The 12,847-nt window shown below is 40.7% G+C and overlaps 1 protein-coding gene and 1 pseudogene across 3 annotated transcripts in view; one reads left to right on the top strand and one right to left on the bottom strand.

Annotated features, from left to right (window-relative positions):
• LOC102245761 (chromosome unknown open reading frame, human C10orf76) overlaps positions 1 to 12,847 on the bottom strand; it is a 148,574-nt gene that overhangs the window by 35,384 nt on the left and 100,343 nt on the right. The gene's annotated exons all lie outside the window — the stretch shown is intronic.
• On the top strand, positions 6,033 to 6,609 carry LOC102245464 (annotated as a pseudogene).

Genomic DNA, 12,847 nt, shown 5'->3' with positions numbered 1-12,847 from the left:
AAAAAAATATTATAAGTATTACAAAGGGTATTACATATGTATCTTTTTTTTTCCCCGCCCTTGACAATCCCCTGCCCTCCCTTACCCCCCAGTGTCTTATGTCCATTGGTTTTGCTTATATGCATGCATACAAGTCCTTCGGTTGATCTCTTACTCCCCTCCCTTCTGCCCCCCAACCCTCTCTGGCCTTCCCACTGCAGTTTGACAATCAGTTTGAGGCAGCTCTGCCTCTGTATCTATTATTGTTCAAAAGTTTGTAATGGTCTTTATTATCCATGAATGAGTGAGATCATGTGGTATTTTTCCTTCATTGACTGGCTTATTTCACTTAGCATAATGCTCTCCAGTTCCATCCATGCTGTTGCAAATGGTAAGAGTTCCTTCTTTTTTACAGCAGCATAGTATTCCATCGTGTAGATGTACCACAGTTTTCTAATCCATTCATCTACTGATGGGCACTTAGGCTGTTTCCAAATCTTAGCTATGGTGAATTGTGCTGCTATGAACATAGGGGTGCATATATCCTTTCTGATTGGTGTTTTTGGTTTCTTGGGATATATTCCTAGAAGTGGGATCACAGGGTCAAATGGGAGTTCCATTTCCAGTTTTTTGAGGAAACTCCATACTGTCTTCCATAGTGGCTGCACCAGTCTGCATTCCCACCAGCAGTGCACAAGTGTTCCTTTTTCTCCACATCCTCTCCAGCACTTGTCGTTTGTTGATTTGTTGATGATAGCCATTCTGACAGGTGTGAGATGGTACCTCATTGTTGTTTTGATTTGCATCTCTCGGATGATTAGTGACTTTGAGCATGTTTTCATATGTCTCTTGGCTTTCTGAATGTCCTCTTTTGAAAGGTGTCTATTTAGGTCCTTTGCCCATTTTTTGATTGGATTGTTTATCTTCTTTTTGTTAAGTTGTATGAGTTCCCTATAAATTTTGGAGATTAGGCCCTTATCAGATATGACGTTGGCAAATATGTTTTCCCACGCAGTGGGTTTTCTTGTTGTTTTGTTGATGGTTTCTTTTGCTGTGCAGAAGCTTTTTATTTTGATGTAGTCCCATTTGTTCATTTTCTCTTTAGTTTCAACTGCCCTAGGAGCTGTATCAGTGAAGAAATTGCTTTGGCATATGTCTGAGATTTTGTTGCCTTTGGATTCTTCTAGTATTTTTATGGTTTCCTGTCGTATATTTAAGTCCTTTATCCATTTTGAGTTTATTCTTGTGTATGGTGTAAGTTGGTGGTCTAGTTTCATTTTCTTGCATGTATCTGTCCAATTTTCCCAACACCATTTATTGAAGAGACTATCTTGACTCCATTGTATGTTCTTGCCTCCTTTGTCAAATATTAATTGAGCATATTGGTTCGGGCCCAGATTCGATTTTTAAAACTGAATGAATGAAAGTCTGAGAAGGTTTCTGTCCAGTCTCACCACTAACAAGGAGCTCCATGATCACCAGTTATTCTCCAAAAGTATGAAAATAGCAGTAAAAATGTTTTATCCCTATCCTGGGAGAAAATGTGGCTCAGACAGGAACAGCTGTCCTCCAAAGAAGAAACAAAAGTTGTCACTAAAGACAATAAAGGTTTCTCATCTTCAATCATACCAGGAGGCCAGAGAAAAGCTTTCTGGCATTTCCTATTAATCTAGTAGCTTCTGAAAGTAAGCCTAAATTTCTGTTTATTTGGGAGAGCAGTGGGGGAGTGTGTTACACTCTGGTATGTGACCTACTAGTGCAGCTGAATTAGTCCCAAAGGGGAAAGAGAAAAGAAACAGACAATGGCACAGTCAAGGGTATTTCAAAAGCCAGCCTCCATGAGGGATGACTCTGCACCCAAAGCACCTTTAAGGGCAAGAATCTGGGCCACCCTCCAAGCAACTGTCAATTTCTGAGTGCTGAAGACAGGGGTCACTTATACAAACTGAAGCAAAATGAAGTGGACAGATGGAACAGCAAGGCTGAGCTGGGGATTTCTTGGTCCATTTTTAACTTATTCTCTCTGACTCATGGCTCTGCAAAGCAGCTTTCTTTTCCCTAGTGCTGGATGGATGATGGCTGAGACACAAGTTAATGCCCAACTTACCCAAAAAATGCGTGGAAATGTTACCTTAACAATGTAGGCAATGTAGCTTAAGAGAAAATGTGGACTCTTCCTCATATCCAATGTGAATCTAAAACAAATCTCCAAAGATGCAATTTCTCACAATACCAGCTATTTCCTACAGACAGGGGGAACATCTAAGGGTCTTTCATGAAACATTAAATAAATAATGTTTCATCCAGGAGCCCAGAACATGGTGATTGTTTCCTGACTGAGATAGCTGAAGGAAGCAGGCTGTCTCTGAAAGCTGCTATGTAAATCCTTCAGGAAGAAATGGCAAAAAGAGACCTGGCAAAGTGGCTCAGTTAGGTTGCAGGTTCAATTCCTGGTCAGGGTGCGTATAGAAGGCAACGGATCCATGTTTCTCTCTTTTCTCACATCTGTATCTCCCGCTCCCTCCCCCCACGTCCTCTCTCTCTAAAATGAATAAACATATCTTTAGGTGAAAATTTTTTAAAAATGTTACTTTTTAAAAAAGGAGAAAAACAGGCAAAGGTTGTTTACAGGAAAAGTTTTTATAGCTCTTATTCCAAGGGAGGAAACATAATTAGTATACTTAACTTGGTACATACTGGGAAGATTCTTCAATGTTTCACCCTAAAATTATTCCTATAAGGCTACCAGATTTACATTAAAGAGATTATGAGTAAATACCTAAATTCTGATAAAAATAAATCTGGATCTCAAGCCTCAAACTCCTAAGAGCTATAATCCTGTATTTTTAAATACTTGCTAAACACGTACAACTGAATGTCATGCTTTTGTTTACATGGTCTTCTTCACATGAAATGCTTTTTTCCCCCATCACTAAAAAGACTAAGTCTTATTTTCCCTTGAAGACTCGGTTAAAATACCATTGTTTCCCTGAACATGGTATATATATAGCAAGGCTTTAGTTTAGAGGCAGCAGATCTGAGTTAAAATCCTGCTTAGTCCACTTCTAGGCTGTGTCACCACAGGCAAGAGAAGACTCTCTCTGACTACCAGTTTCTTCGTCTAGTTCAGTGGTCGGCAAACTGCGGCTTGGTAAACGGCAGCTCGCGAGCCACACGCGGCTCTTTGGCCCCTTGACTGTGGCTCTTCCACAAAATACCGACTTCTGTGCATGGGCCACAAAGTTTCAATCGCACTGTACGTGCGCGCCCGCACGTGGTATTTTGTGGAAGAGCCACACACTCAAGGGGTCAAAGAGCCGCATGTGGTTCACGAGCGGCGGTTTGCCGACCACGGGTCTAGTTGGATTTCCTTTCCAAAGCTTTTCCTCTGTTTTCCTATATTTATACCATCTAACATGAGCTAAAGGGAACTTCCCTCCAACCCCCACGCAGCTTCCCTTTTCCTAGACCCAAAAGAGCAGCCCAGTGTGATATACTACAGAGTGTATTCTCAGATATCTGGAGCTAAAGACAAGAAAACCATCATATTCATAATTGCTTCTACCTGGGAAACCTTCAAACATACAGCTAAAAGATTGGCTTTGGAGAAGGGGTGAAGGTATGATTAACTGGTATGTAACAGTGTTTAAAATGGTTTATCTGAGGTTGAGTTACTTAATTTCAAACTAACATTTCTTTTCATCTTCAGAACTGCCTCATATACTCCCATTTCATGCAGTAATAAGCTTTCTTCTTCATGGAGTCAATGAATCTTCAGCCCATCCAATTCAACAACAATAACAAAAAAAGCAATTTCCCTTGACGCCTGTTAACAGCAGTGCATTACAAGCCTCAGAGATTCTGCTAATTAACATTAAACAAAATAAAACCTCAAATAAGAATTACCTTCTAACCTTTTCACTTTGAAACTATCTACTCAAAACTTCAGTGACTGACCTGTTAAGGTTATTCCTCTAACTTATTCCCTATGTACCACGTCTTAACCCTTTCATGCCAAGTAACCCCTTCCTTATACGGCAGTTCCTGTGGCCATTCTTTTTTAGGACCAGAGACACAAAAATAGAACCTTACTATAGAAGCCATTTTGACAACCATCAGGAAGAATGAGCTACTGGCCAGTATATCTAGTTGCTTGCTTTACCCAATGATCCAACTATGTAAACTGGCCCAATTACTAAAGAGAACTTGATTTATTTGTGTACACAAACTTATTGGTCGAAGGGAGAACAGAGAATGTATATCATTGACTGCAACATAGTAACCCTCATATTTTAACCTGGAGAATGAATGATATGAATCAGCATTCCTCTTGATTTCTAGGTGAGAAATACATATGTCACACCAGGTAAGTTATTTACCTATTGGGTGACATTTTCATCCAGGCACTGCATTGGACAGATGAAGGCTTAAAATTCATTAAGTGAAGCAAAACAGGAAAGAGTTAATGTATGTGAAATGTACATGCACACAGCCTGAGGGGCAGTTGCCTCATTTTCTGGAGCTGTGTGCATGATTATACATTTTGGCAGTTGGAGCTTTCTACTTTGATGCATGACTTTGTCCAATGCAGGTTTCCACCTCATCACCTGCTGGAAATTGGGCAATTGGTTATAGCTACTTTGCTTGAAAAATGAGCTAATTTCTAGTTACAGTGGCCCCAAACCATAGATTTAAGCCAAGTAAGAGGCCATTGGCTTTACACTTTGGCTAAATTATTTCCTCTAGCACTGCCATAAGAAAATAATGAAATTCCTTCCTGCTTTAGAAACCAACCTGACATTTTTTCATTGTTTATATAATCAGAATGAATGTAAAATGAACCACAGGAGTTGAAGGAACCACAAGTCAAATGGACCATCTACATTTCCATAAAAGATATTACTTAATTCGTTCCCCTTAGAAATGTCTACTTTTTATTAAAAGTATGTCTCGATAAATGAAAAGAGGCTCCAAAATTTTCCTAGGGGTAAAATTTACCCCTAGACAAGATTAACCTATCCCTGGCCCTGGCTGGGTAACCCAGTTGGTTAGACTGTCGCCACAATACACCAAGGTTGCAGGTTTGATCCCTGGTCAGGGCACATACAAAAATCAACCACTGAATACATGAATGGGTGAAAAACAAATCTCTCTCTCTCTCTCAAATAAAGAAAGATTAGCCTATCCCTGCTCAGATCCCATTATTCTGTGCTTCAGCTTCCCTTAATTTGTCTCTAGTGGCAAAGCAGGAGTTGGTGGCACAGTTCCAGGGAGTATAGAATGCAAACCTTTGATAGCTCTTGCAATTAGATTGGCCCTGGGTTTCCTATCTCCAGAAGCAAGGCCCCTCTAAACTCTCAGATATATCTAATGAATATAAAGGAATAAAATGTGCCATGTGAAAATGTCTATTAGATTTTCTGTCCCACTTCAGGACACAAGAAAATCCTAATACATACGTGGGAGGACTTCTCAGGCAGTAGAAAGCAGCTCAAAACCCCAAGAAGTAATCTAATTTTAATTAATGGTGAACACTGCAATCCCCTGAATGTGACTCAAAAACTTTTTAAAAACTGGCATGAGCCAAGAACCTGAAATATATTAACGACATCTCATTCCCATGAGCCCAATTAATCAATTTATTATAAAACATTTAACTTTGAGCAAGAGGGCAAAAAAAAAATTAGCAGTTGGCTTACTTAGACTTCTTTTTTTGATCATTTCAAAAACAGAGGGAAAGCCCTGGTTGGTGTTGCTCCATGGTTAGAGCGCCAGCCCATGCATCAAAGGGTCATGGGCTCGATTCCCGATCAAGGCATGTACCTGGGTTACCAGTTCGATCCCTGGTCCTGGTCAGGGCTTGTGCAGGAGGCAACCAATCGATGAGTCTCTCTCACATCAATGTTTTTCTCTCACACTGATGTTTCTGCTTCTCTCTCTCTCTCTCTCCCCCCCCGCCCCACCCCTCCACTCTCTCTGAAACACACACACACACACACACACACACACACACACACACACACCCCTCTTCCTATTCCCCAAAATGGCCATAGGTGACCTCTGAAAATGGTTCCCTACTCACTAGACCCAGAAAACCCCACGGAATCATGCATATAAGAGGCTCAAACTTTGTGTTCACTTGAAGAACACTTGTGAAACTGCCCGGGCCATCAAGGACATGCATATTCTAAAAGACACCAAGTATCTGAAGGATGTCATTTTAAAGAAGCAGTGTGTGTCATTCCGTCGTTACAATGGTGGAATTGGTAGGTGTGCCCAGGCGAAACAGTGGGGCTGGACACAGGGTCGGTGGCCCAAAAAGAGTGCTGCATTTTTGCTGCACTTGCTTAAAAATGCCAAGAGCATTGAACTTAAGGGTTTAGATGTAGACTCTCTGGTCACTGAGCATATTCAGGTGAACAAAGCTCCCAAGATGCAGTGTAGAATCTACAAAGCCCATGGGCGGATTAACCCATACATGAGCTCTCCCTGCCACATTGAGATGATCCTCACTGAAAAGGAGCAGATTGTTCCTAAACCAGAAGAGGAGGTTGCACAGAAGAAAAAGATATCCCAGAAGAAACTGAAGAAACAAAAACTTATGGCCCAGGAATAAATTCAGCATAAAATAAATCTAAAAAATAAAAATAAAAAAAATCCTTGGGTGAAGATTAGCAAAAATATTTAAAAAGAGGGAAATTATTTTAGTAGATCACATGCTGGACTAGAGAGAGAGGGAAATTGCTGTGGATCCCATACTAGTTAGAGAAAAAAGGTACACGAATCCCAAACTAATCAGAAGAGCTGTGCATATACCTCAGTGGTAGCAAGGGAGGAATGGGATCCCATACGGACAAAGGAGGGAAGAGGCTGTCAGTATTTCCGAGTGGTCTAGTGCGGGCATATGGACACCACACTAGACAGGAGTGGTCCTAATGTTCATGCACAGCAGAGGGGGGATGGCAGACAAATGGATCACATACCAGTTTTTAAGTACTCCAAGTAAAGAATGAAATTAAAAGACATGGAAAGAGGTTTATGCTCTATCCCAGGGGTACCTTTTGGAACTCCTCAGGAAAGGCAATCAGTGAGTCTGCCAAAGTAATTAAGCAAGCGAACATTTACCATAAAGCCCACATCAGTTAAGTGAACAGAGATGAATCTTATTACAGTGCACTGTCAGCTCTGAGCCTGCAGGTACTAACCACTGAGATGTGGCGTTTCTCGGCCCTGTCTGCTCGCTCACCCATTGTGACGGAGAGCTTCACCCTTCTTGTCAGCTCTAAAAAAACAGGCTGCTTTCACCTGCTCTGGCAGTGACTTATGTTGCCTTCAGAGAGGCCTTAGCACCAGTGTTTTTTTTGTAAGAAGCCTGGCTATAAATATTGGGGGAAGAGGTGTGGTTGGCTAGAGAAAGGAGCCTTGAGAGACAGAGTGGCAGAGATATGGGAGAAAGCAGGGGAACTGCATAGAAGTTTAACTAGTAAGGTAAGAAAAATGGGATGGTTAGTAGGTCAAGTAGTAAATGAAGCCCGGGCTGGCATGGGTAAGTGGTTAGAGCATCGGCCTGAGCACTGAAGGGTTGTGGGTTCAATTCCCAGTCAAGGGCATCTCTCCCACATCAATGTTCCTCTCTCTCCCTCTCCCCCACTCCCACTCCCTCTAAAAATCAATAGAAAAGTTATCCTCAGGTGAGGATTAACAAAAAAATAAAGAAAGAAAGGAATGAAGCCCTGCCTGATCTCATAGCACATGCATAGCAGTGACTGGAACATTGCCTATATACTGAAGGGTTTTGGGTTTGATACTAGTTAGGGCGTGTATGGGAGGCAACCAATAGATGTCTGTCTGTCTCTCTCTGTCTCTCTCTCTCTCTTCCTCTCACTAAACATATCCTCAGGTGAGGATTAAAAATAAATAAACAAACAAACAAAACAGTAAGCATTGCTTTAAAAAAAGAAAATAATTTTTTAAAAAAAGGTAAATGAAGAATAAATAAGCTGCTCAAAGTACTGGACCATTCTGCTTGGGTGAAGTTGATAGTATCTCTCACTGGATAGAGGAAAAGTTAAAATTTCACTGCAATATATTTTTTCTACAGGAAAAAAAATACTACTGAGGCATGTTGCTTTTCCAATGTTATTGACAGCCTCAATATCAACTTATTAATGAATTAGCTCCAAAGCAAAAGGGTTAGATTTTTCTCAATAACCTAATCCGTATCTATTATTGAACAAAATGCACTATTTGCTAGTGAAATGGATATTTATCAATTATCCTAAGATTTACAAATGGCACCTGGAACAATTTTTGGCCCTATTTATTTCTGAAAATAATTATGAGAGACAAAATGGAAGTCCCAAACTGACTAAATGGTAGCCTACTAAGTCAGGATCCTCACAAGAGGAAGACTGCAAGGATACCTGTTGAGACAAATCATACAACATTAAAAAAACTCATCACAGGCCATGTGTCTATCACTCAGAGGAGCAGGTAAGCGCAGACAGGTAGGTAGGTAGGTAAGGCCCCTGTGTTCAGAAACCAATAAATCTCTACCTCATTATAGAGAGGAGATCCTGAAGACATTGCTGGGAGATAGACATGATCAGCCAATTGAAGAAATGACATGGAATGGCTTGTGACTGAAATTGATGGAAGTCTCATAGCACATGCACATGCAGGCACCCATACATTTGAGCTTCCCTCTAGGCCTAGAACAAGAGCAAACAAAGAGCTGTGGTAGAAAATGACTTGCAACCCTACTTTCTACCACAGTGCTTTGTTTGCAACAGGCCTGCAATTTCCTTACATTCAAAGCCAGTGGGAGGAGGGAAAAGGAGGGGAGACTAGATGACTACTATTCAAAACCAAGCAGAGCTGCCCAGGAGAGGACTTAATTGGAGGATAAATTTGGGGACTGATTCTTTGACAGCACCTCCAATAATAGCTAGTAAAGCAGGGGATAAGAGCGAGCTCCAAACATTCATCATAATAGTGCAACAAGATGAACATCTTTGGGGGAGAGTCTATGAGATTCTGGAGTAAGAAAATGAAGCCCATGTGGAGGGTGAGGCAGTTGGCTCTGGCAGATTGTCCCTGTGGGAGGCTGGATATCATTGTTTTATGCTCACAAAGAAGTTATTAGTTGCTTTCTCTTCAATATACCAGAAATAGTGGTAAGTTTTTCCCTTCCTGAAAAGGTGACACTGTCCAAAGGAGAAATTTGGTTTTATAGTGATTACAGAATTTTATACTATATGCACCATTTTAGAAACAGAGAATTTCTATATTTTCTCCCGCTCCCTTACTCTGCAAATTGACTGCTTTCTCCACTTGATCTTAGCCATAAGGCCGAGAAGTGATGACAGCTTTCTTATGTAGTGAAGGAACAATCGTCCCTAGAATAAAATTCTACGGTTTCTGAACCTAAGGTTTTGCTAGTACAGCCACTGACTCTTGATAGTTCAATTTGTTTGACAAACGTTTGAATATTTACTATGTGCAGGTACTATGCTAGGAAATGGAGGAGGCAAATGAAATTTGATTCCAATTAGCAAGGAATATAGACGTTAATGGAAAAGACACACCATAGACAATTTCATTATGATGTGGTAAGGGCCAAATGGTATCATGGGAGCACGAGGAGGAGGCGGGTATAGCCCAACCTGGGGGCTTAGGAAAGGCATCCTGAAGGAGATAGTGTTTGAGTAAAGTCTTATTTTAAAGCTTTCCCAGCTAAAGAGTAGCAGGATACCTTTGTGAAAGCCACAAGCCTGCCAGGGTCCTATTTGCACCTTTTTGCTCAGTACTGACTCAAAGATGCTCATGGAGTTAGGCTATGGCAGATTCTGTGCCTCCTTTCACGTAAAACGAAATGTAAACACACAGCAGCTACCTAAGCTGAAGGCAGGCTTTTCAGTCTCATGGGAATGATGGATCTCAGCGGTGCTGTGCCCACCCCGCCGTCCACAGTGTGTCAGTCTCGTGGCAGCTGTTCCACTTAAAGCCACACTAAAGCCTTGAGTCTCTGATCTCCACCAAACCACACTGAAGAGAATAAATGGCTCTGCTTTGCAGCTGCCTGTTAATTTTAACAGTTTCCTTGGTCCTCATTTGGCTTATAAGACAATAATATGCATTTGGGAAGTCCTCAGTAAGAAATACATAAGAGAACTTTACTTCATAAAGAGCCTGAAAAAACACCTACTGCCAACAGCACTAAGGTATCCAAACACCTAAAACCATAGCACGTGAAACAGCATCAGAACACACAGATTCCTTCAGCAGGGCCTCTAGCTTACATAAATGACAGCAATCCATCACTCAGCCAATGAGAGGGCTTTTAAAAAGCATCCTTATAAATCATCTTTTAAATTCAGGAGATCTGTAAGATAAAAATAGCATTAATTGCCTTGACTTGTTACTTCAAAAAGGAAGAAAGATAGCCCTAGCCAGTGTGGCTCAGTTGGAGTATTGTCTTATACACAGAAAGGTCACGGATTCAATTCCCAGTCAGAGCACATACCTAGATTGCGGGTTCAGTCCCTAGTTGAGGAGAGTACGAGAGGCAACCAGCCAATCTCAATCTCTCTCTCTCTCTTTCTTTCTCTTTCTCTCTCTCTCTCTCTCTCTCTCTCTCTCCCCCCCCCTTCCTCTAAAATAAAGATAAATAAATAAATGATATATCCTCAGGTGAGGATTTAATAAAAAAAAAAAAAGGAAGAAAAACAATGCATGACGCTATTGATAATTCACTTCAAAGTGGCTTTAGTTGTCTCAAAGCCCCATTTTAGATAATTAAAACTTTTTGGCTGTCCTCTTGTTACTCTAGAAGGAATTAGTAGTAAATTCTACTGTATTGGGATAAACAATTCAGTTCATCAATGAGAAAGGGAACTCTTCTGATAATTCCAAAGCATACTTCCTGGCTATCCTAGATTAATTCAGGAGTTGCCAAGAATGTATTTCCTGTGGTCCACTGTATGGTAAATGGGAACATGGGCCCTTCCCATGCTCCAACTCTCCCTCCCACCCTGTAAGCAGACTGTGAGACCTTGGGAACCTGGCCAGCAACTCAGTCTAAAGGCCAAAGAGAAACTGCTTCTAGATGGGAGCCTGGATTGTAAACAGCTCATGTTTTGATCTCACTACAGGCACATCCCCCTCCACCTGCATGCTCTGTTTTTCTGTTTTCTGTATTCTATAAAACCTTATGTTGGGAAAGCCTAAGTGGCGGCAAACGAAGAGCACTGGTTGGTTGACTCTAGTGTGGCCCATCCGTAGGTCGGATGGACTTAGCGGGACAACTTCACTGGTGGGAGCCAGTGTGGCAGTAAACTTCATCAGTCGGCTGCCATCAGTGCACACATAAATCCTAATAAACCCATGTCTTTCACAGCCAGTCCTCTAAGTTATTTCTTTGGGGTCCATGAACAATATGCAGCACTTTGCATAACATCTATTAAGATCTGAAGCACTCTTTTATATGGGGGCCCCACAGAAACATTGGGGAGCACAATCAGAAGGGGAGCTCTACAATCACTTAGGCATCTCAATATCCACTTCCTAGCTTAGGACCTCAGATTGGCTGATGATTCTGGAAGATGATGGTGGCAATATTAAGGCCTTGGAAGATAAAACATTCATTCCAGCCATCCACTCATTCTTTTACTGTGGTAGGGGCAGTGATTACAGAAGTAAAACAAAACAAAACAAAACATTGTCTCTGTCCTTAGGAGTTTGCCATCTAGTGATGGTCAGATAAATGAATGACAATACCACAATGTGACAAGTGCTTTAAGAGATGTATAAAGTCCTGTGGTAATACAGGTGGGAATCATACTTCTTCAAAGAACCCAGAAAGCTTTCAAGGAAGGTGACATCTGAGATAGATTTTGAAGCATAAATAGAATTTTGCTAGGTGAAAAGAGGAATGGGAAGAAATTCTAGGTAAAAACATGTGCAGAGGTATGACATTTGAGATTCTGTGGTCAATTGTACTTTGGCCAGATCTTAGGACAGATGGGAGAGTGATAGTAAATAAAGCTAGAAAGGAAAGTAGGCTGAGGTCAAGGTATCATGCAAAGAAGTTTGGACATTATCCTATCCCTATCAATGATGGGGAATCACACAAGATTTAAATCTGGTAAGTTTTTAAATTAAATGCTTCAGACATAGAAAAGGGTGTAGAAAAGAATATACTGAATATTTATGTACCTAATATCCAACTTAAGAAAGCATTACAATACCTTCGAAACCCTCCATGTATCTCTTCTTTAAAAAAAAAAAAATACACACACACACACACACACACACACAAATATATTTTTTAATTAATTTCAGAGAGGAAGGGAGAGGGAGAAAGAGATAGAAACATCAATGATGAGAGAATCATTGATCGGCTGTCTCCTGCACACTACCCACTGGGGATCGAACCTGCAACCCTGGCATGTGCCCTTGACTAGAATCAAACCTGGGGCCCTTCAATCCACAGGCCGATGCTCTATCCACTATGCCAAACCAGCTGTGACCACATACCTCTTCTTGACTGCATATCTATCACTCTCTTCCCCAAATAAATAGTCTCTTGATTTTGGTATTTATCATTCTTATAAGCTGCTTTACTCTTTTAACTAAATAACATTAATTTTTGTGTGTTTTTAAACTTTTTGTGCATATTATCTTACATTCTACAACTTACTTTTTTATTCAATATTATATTTGTGAGATTTTTATTGACTTGTGTTGCTCTAATCCAACTTCAATGTTGCATAATATTCCATTGTATAAATATACCACAATCCATTCTACTGATTGAAATGTAGGTGGTTTCTCATTTTCTTGGTATGAAAGACAATACTGAATAAAT

Source organism: Myotis brandtii, unplaced genomic scaffold, assembly GCF_000412655.1.
Source record: "Myotis brandtii unplaced genomic scaffold, ASM41265v1 scaffold550, whole genome shotgun sequence".
NCBI lineage: Eukaryota > Metazoa > Chordata > Mammalia > Chiroptera > Vespertilionidae > Myotis > Myotis brandtii.
Note: the sequence above shows the minus strand (reverse complement) of the source record. Positions and strands in the feature narration are given on the sequence as shown.